This window comes from Anarrhichthys ocellatus, unplaced genomic scaffold (assembly GCF_004355925.1).
Source record: "Anarrhichthys ocellatus isolate YVR2014 unplaced genomic scaffold, GSC_Weel_1.0 scaffold81, whole genome shotgun sequence".
Classification (NCBI taxonomy): Eukaryota; Metazoa; Chordata; class Actinopteri; order Perciformes; family Anarhichadidae; genus Anarrhichthys; species Anarrhichthys ocellatus.
In genome coordinates, this window is record NW_022280111.1 from 773,713 (window position 1) to 780,395 (window position 6,683).

The 6,683-nt window shown below is 42.4% G+C and overlaps 1 protein-coding gene across 1 annotated transcript in view; it reads left to right on the forward strand.

Annotated features, from left to right (window-relative positions):
• Window positions 1–6,683, forward strand: part of me1 (malic enzyme 1, NADP(+)-dependent, cytosolic) — a 77,584-nt gene that overhangs the window by 65,958 nt on the left and 4,943 nt on the right. The gene's annotated exons all lie outside the window — the stretch shown is intronic.

A 6,683-nucleotide genomic window follows, 5' to 3' on the forward strand; every position in this document is an offset into this window, starting at 1 on the left:
CACACACACACACACACACACACACACACACACACACACACACACACAGGCACACATGAGAGTCCAGTAGGAGAAGTCTGGGCCCCCTCCAGCTGGCAACAGGAATCCATGACTCTAATAACCGGGTGGCTTTTCAACTACAGGGAACAGCGGAGCTTTTTCCCCAAAGGAGCCAGATTGGCGGAAAATGAGTAATTATGGGCTCAGAGATTGAATGAATGATTACAGCTCTGCAGTCTTTTAAGTAATATTCCGATTTAGTTTTCTAAGAAATGTGAACGAGAACTAAAATAGTCCAGATTGACTCATCATCAATAAGCAGAGGGAGGGAGTTTTTTTTGAATCCATCAGTTAAAGAATGCTGCTCAGTTAGAGGAGAATGATGCAACTGAGTGTTTGATTCAAGGCCAGGTTTCTCTCTATTTTCTGTCAGGGAAACAATAACCGTTTTCATCGCCCCTTAATCCCTATTGTATTTTTGTTGGTCTGTGCTGATTTCTCTGGGAGAATCCCGCTCTATAAAGCTGATGAGATGGAACTGGAGGGATGTGCTGGAGTAGAAAAGCGCTTTTAGTCACACGGCAATAACATGTTAGCTTTTTTTTTTACTAAATGCAACTATTCCGCAAAAAGCTACAGTGAGTGTAAACAATGAAACGTGGTTTCATGTGTCGGTGCGAAGCTATTTTCCCAAGCTATTTAACTCTAAAATATAAGTTCAAGTATTTTTAAACCTCAGGTTGATAAAATGAAAAGTATATTTCTATGTCAGAAATGATTGTACAGTGTTTGACACAACAGGCGCCGAGTTGTGCTCCATATATATCTGAAAAGCAAGCAATAACCACATGAATGGCATCAACTATTGTAAACTCTTGGCACCGAGAGAATAAAGAACACAGAGAAAAGACTGATGATTAGAGGAGAGGAGAGGAGAGGAGAAAGAATGCAGAATGCGTCTTTGTCTTCAATGACGGCTCGGGGATTTGAGAAATAACGTGTGCTGAGAGATGCTGGCTCTCAGGAGAGCGAGAGGGGGCTGGGGATTTATTAAGGTTCAGCCATGAAGCCCTGTTAGGGACCGCGGTAACAGACAGTGTGTGTGTATATGTGTGTGTACACACATATACGCACACAGGCTCGACAGCTGTGTTTGGACAGAGCACCCTTGTGTGTGACCTTCTTTGCAGAGCTCCGACTAAGAGAATCACTTTTCCCTCCCCGCCCACGAGTACATACGACATCCACCTACTTCCTGTTAGCTGGGAGGTTCAGATTTCATCAAGTCTCAGGTGAAGCCGGATCGTGTTTCCTGAAGGATCTGGGTCACTTGTTAACTTCCCTGTTCTACAGATCGGCCCAGAGGTAACGCCAAAGTCTGAGTGATTCGCCACATGGGAGCGCGTCTCATGTCTCACACTCTTTTTCATACTGTCAGACATTAATGATAAAGTCACAATACATTGGACTGGTTTGGCAGTATTAAGACACCGTGAAAGTGCTCCTCCAGAAAACAATGAGTCCAGCTATTTTTCTTTCATACTTCGACCCGTATTATAGCGGCACGTCATAAATCGCTGCAGTATAAAAGTTTTAAGCACAAAGGAGCTTTGTGTTGTTCTGCTAGCATTTCGCAGATAGCTTAAGCGGCCCAGTGGCTAGAAAGGTTTAGCGTCTCGTCTGCAGGTGTCTTGTCTGCCTGTCTGGCTGTTTTTCTGTTTCCAGATGTCTCCAGCGGGAAAATCCAATAAGTCAAAACACCTGCCTTCATATAGTTTGTGCAATGCAAAGGAATGACGAATGTAAATTCAAAGGCCCTACATTTTACTCATTCGGCTTCTTAAGCAAAAACACATGTGAGGTTTTGACTGGTTTGAAGTGGGCGGGGCTTAGTTGGAAGAAGGTGATGTCTGAGCACCAATCAGGATTTGGCAGTATTTTTGTCAAAATATCTGTGAGGTGTGGGGTTGTTTACCAGGCAACTGTCAATCAAATCTGATCGAGCCATGCCCACAAGGTCCTGATGGAGCTGATGAAGTATGAAGTATTTAAGAGTTCATGTCAAGAGTCAGAATGAAATGATAAAGGCTTTTTATCTCTTTCAGATCACATCCCAGGTCATACTGTGCACCTATTAAACAATATATACAAAAAATAATAATTCATATTTAGTATTTTATATATATTATATCAAAATCCAATAATCTTTTTGTCCTGTAAAACAAAATGTGAAGTGTGCTTACATAAGCTAGTGCAGACTAATTTCCACCAGTAACAGAATGACATCCATGCGTCAATCAATCTGTAGCTCCCTATTACTCTACATTCTAAGCCCGCCCACTTTTTTAGCGGTACAATCAAACCCAAAGGATTTGTTTTAAATCCCTCTTGTAAGTGTACACCGCTGAAATATTCTGTTTCACTGAAGAATACGTCACAAGACGCTCTAACCTCAGGGCTTCAACCTGCAATAACTGATTTGTTGGCCACTTTGGGCTATCTCAAACAAACTATATGTCCAAATTGGGTAGAAAACAGTTGCTTCTTTACATTATTATGTGTTGGTGTCCGTCTGATGAATGTCCAAAGTCCAATATGTACTCTATTTTTATATCTGTTTGGCTGCTCACCACTGACATGGTGGTTCTTTAGCTGCTAGATTCAGTCACTTCACTTTGTCGGTCAGCAGTTTGGTGCAGAGCAGGTAGTCTACGGGGGTTTTTAGAGCTTGTTGAAAACAGCTACCTGCTGCAGCTAAAAAAATACCCTGAGAGCAGCAAGAGTGAACCAATGCAGTAAAGTTGTGAGCCAGGGAACCAAAACAATGGGCTGAAAGATGCTAAAATACTCTGTAAAGCTGAGGGGAGCTGCAGGAGTCACTAAGAACAACCTGTTTCCCACGTAGTAGTCATGTGATCATCCACTGTTACTGTTGATTTAAACCATTTGTCATGAATAAACCTATAGATGGGAGGGGAAGCCGGTGATCATGCCTGTTTTCTCATATAGTGACGGATGTGAGTGCTTTCCCAGCAGGCCCTTTATGGTCTCAGAAGTCACTGAACAGACACTGTTGTTGACAAAGCACCAGACGAAGAGACGGAAAGTAATCTCACTGCCAAATCTCAAAAGCAGGGATACACCTTCTCTTTATTGTTTTTCATAACAGCCATTCGAGGGAGAACAAAGTCATTGCTTTGGCAGCAGACAAGTCCTGAACTTTGTTTTGAGTTCAAAGTCAGTCATCACCAAATGTAATGCTATTTTATAAATTTAAATACAAAAGGAATTTGAATAGTAACAATTAAATGAATGATAAAATAAACAAGATAAAAGCCTAAGGGCGACCAAAATTGCTTTGAGAAGCGACCTAGAAATAACATTTTTTTAACATCAACCCTTTTCCCAGGGCCCAATGTTTAGTTTCCAAGCTAAAAATATTCATGCACACCATAATAATAAGTAATTCATATCTAAAATCTTTTACAGTGTATTTCCCTGAAGTAATGTTTAAGTAAGAATTGTAATTTTGCAGCATAATTAATGATACCATAATGTTTTATGGCACTTTGGGCACCTTTACCACATTTATTTCCAGTTTCCCTGTGTTGTTACCCAACAACAATAATCCCACTGTTCAAATGGCAAATAGGTGCATTGTCAGATGTTGGCGTTCCATTCGGAGGGTCGTCAAGGACGGACAACAGACTTTCAGGCACAATAGGGACGACGAACACAAATGGCCAAAGAGGAGTTCTGTTGTAGGCAAAGCGCACACACGCACGCACGCACACACACACACACACACACACACACACACACACACACACACACACACACACACGTTGTCAAAAACACTCCCTCTATCTTTATGGCTCAGGCCAAGGACCAAAGAGCTTTCTGCATCGGGAAGATGTTCCTTTCTTTTCCGCAGTACCACAACCACAGATAGTCACTCTGTAGTTTATGGTCAGTGGACGCCCATACATATGCATGTGTTCACAGCTCAGTTGTTGTCAGGTCTTTGTCAGGAGTCTCTGGTCTTTCTTGGCTGGCATTTTGAAATAAATAGTTTTTCACTCTTATATGTAAACTTAGATTCTAATCCTCTCAGTCTTTACTGAGAATAGTTGCAGCATGAGTATCAGCTTCTGCAGAGCGCTACACTCACACGTCCATCTCTTTGGGCTCTCTGTTTAGACAGGTTGGTTCTGCGTGAACTGGTGTGACCTCTCCAGCAAGCGAGTTGCACCAAACCATACCAGAGGGCGCCTGTCTCCGTCTTCCAAAAGCCCCAACACAATGAAAAAGTTTACAGCTCCCTTCTTGGCCTCATTACTCCTCCTCTTCTCACAGGCTCTCCGTGCTTTAGTGCTGCTCTCTGCTTGATAGAAAACACATTTCTCTCCTCGGCGCTACTGCCGTGTTGGCAGTAAGTCAGTCTCGGCATCAGGAATCGGTGTCTTGCAGTGTGGCAGCGGGGAGGATAAAGAGTGACCCGGCGATGGCGCTCTCTCTCATCGGGACATTAAGTTTTATTGCAGTTGAACTTCTTTCTTGCCTCGCTTCCGCTCAGCTTCATCCTCCTCCTGCTGAAAGTTTAAGCTGTTTAGCAGCCACAGTAACAAGTGGGAAACAGCTTGAGTGAATTTGACAATAACCTCCCTTTCCTTCTGAGGTGGGGTTCCATGAAAAGAAAGAAAGTTTAAAGACCGAACGGAGAAAAGGGAGTAAAACAGTATCTTAACTGTGAAAAACATATATGACAAGGAAGGATTTCACCTCCCCCCTGTTGTTCAGTTGACTGACAGGCCTGCAGGTGTTGGGGGAGGGGTCCGGGGCGGCTCGGCCTGTTTGCTTGGCCTGTCCCCAATTTCCTCCGCCACTCACTGAGACATCCCTGGTGTTTTTAATACAGGTTTCAGACAACCTCACCCTTTCTTCCCATTGTTTCTAGCTGAGGAATAGACGTAATAAAAGTTACAGGCTATACTTTCACTCAAACAGCATTATTTATCCCAAATATCTCCTGCTTTTGTAATTGTAATTGCAAACAGTTCTCATTTGTTTTGTCCATCACCGAGTCTTTTTTTTTTATCTTACATTTAATTGCAGTTTCACTTTGTGTGAGAATTTTACAAACAGTGATTGTCCAATCACAGCTTGAAAGCTGTATTGAGAGCGATAGCCTGCTAAGTATTGCAAGAGCTTTTAGCCTTCACGAAACTATATAGCCATCTGCTCTGACGTGATTGTCCGGCTAACTAGCTTACTGCAGTAGCCTAGCATTATTTTCTAAAAAGCACAGAGTAGTTTCAGGTTATTATATTGGGTCTTTTTTGGATTCGAGGAAGTTAGCACTGCAGCAAAACTCTCTATCCAAGATGTTGTTACACTTGCCTACACGCTGATCAATCCTCCTCCTAACAGCCTTTTCTCAACTAATGAAGCTAACCTTAGCTTAGTTAGCTTGGTAGCTCGAGCTGATCCAATCTGCTAGCGACAGTTATCATTTCAGGTGGCAAAAGTTTAGTTCATACATGGACATTATAAAATGATTAAGACTTTACTTTTTACAGTTATAGCCAATGTCAGAAAATCTTTATTGATATAGAGTATTGAGCATAGTAATACATCTATCTGCCATGAGCTTTTCAGACATAATGTTATCCTGCACACCATCACCAGGTCACCTTTTATTCCCCTACAGCTGAAGGCCTGTCTTTCATCTTGTAGAGCAGCAACAGCATGTCTGCAAACATCCAGTAAAATTCCCTGAACAAAAGCTGCATCTGTTGAAAGGCACAAGGACTCGGGATTCCTCTTTGTCGCTGCTAAATCTAATTTACAGACTCATAACGCCGACCTTATGGCTTATTTTCATTGTATGATGTTTTCTGTGGGAGCTCACACACGCAGAGGCTCCTGTGCTCCTGTATTGACTGTATGTCTGAGCAGCTTCTTGTAAAAATTGAACACGGCTGCTTTACTGGGAGACTGGGCGGGCTCTGTGTTCTTTCCCCTCAAATTGGGTGGGTTTGTGCTTCTGCCCCTTTGTGGAGGTTTGACCTCCTCTCATTGTGAAGTCGGGGAAAACAGGTGTCAGCTTGTCGAACGTCAACGAAACAAAACAGTGTGCAAAGTTCTATCTTTCATTTTGACTTTAGACATAACACAAAAGTATTCCTCTCTATTTATTGAAATATTTTATATATAACTGTGCATAGTCAGAAAACTGAAAGACTCCACTCCACTGAAATACTGCTCTGAAAGGCTAACATCAACCCTCTTCATTTCTGACCCTGTGTGGTGTAGTGTGGTGGGAGAGCGCCCCCCTCAGGACTGAAACAAAGTCTGTGAAAGTGGAGGCTGCTGTCTTTGTGTGTGTGTGTGTGTGTGTGTGTGTGTGTGTGTGTGTGTGTGTGTCGTTGAGTTACCTTGGATGTCATCGTTGAATGTGCAGTACTTGTTGCGGTACTTGCTCAGCAGCCTGAAAGCATTAACATTTGCAAAGTCCTCGAATTGAATCAGACAGTCCATTCCATACCTGAAGAAAAGGAGAAATAAAATGAAAGAAGTATAAAAATAAAAAGAAATATAACCTTTATTGGTGAATGGTCATTTAATAGGCTTTTGCACACACACACACACACACACACACACACACACACACACACACACAC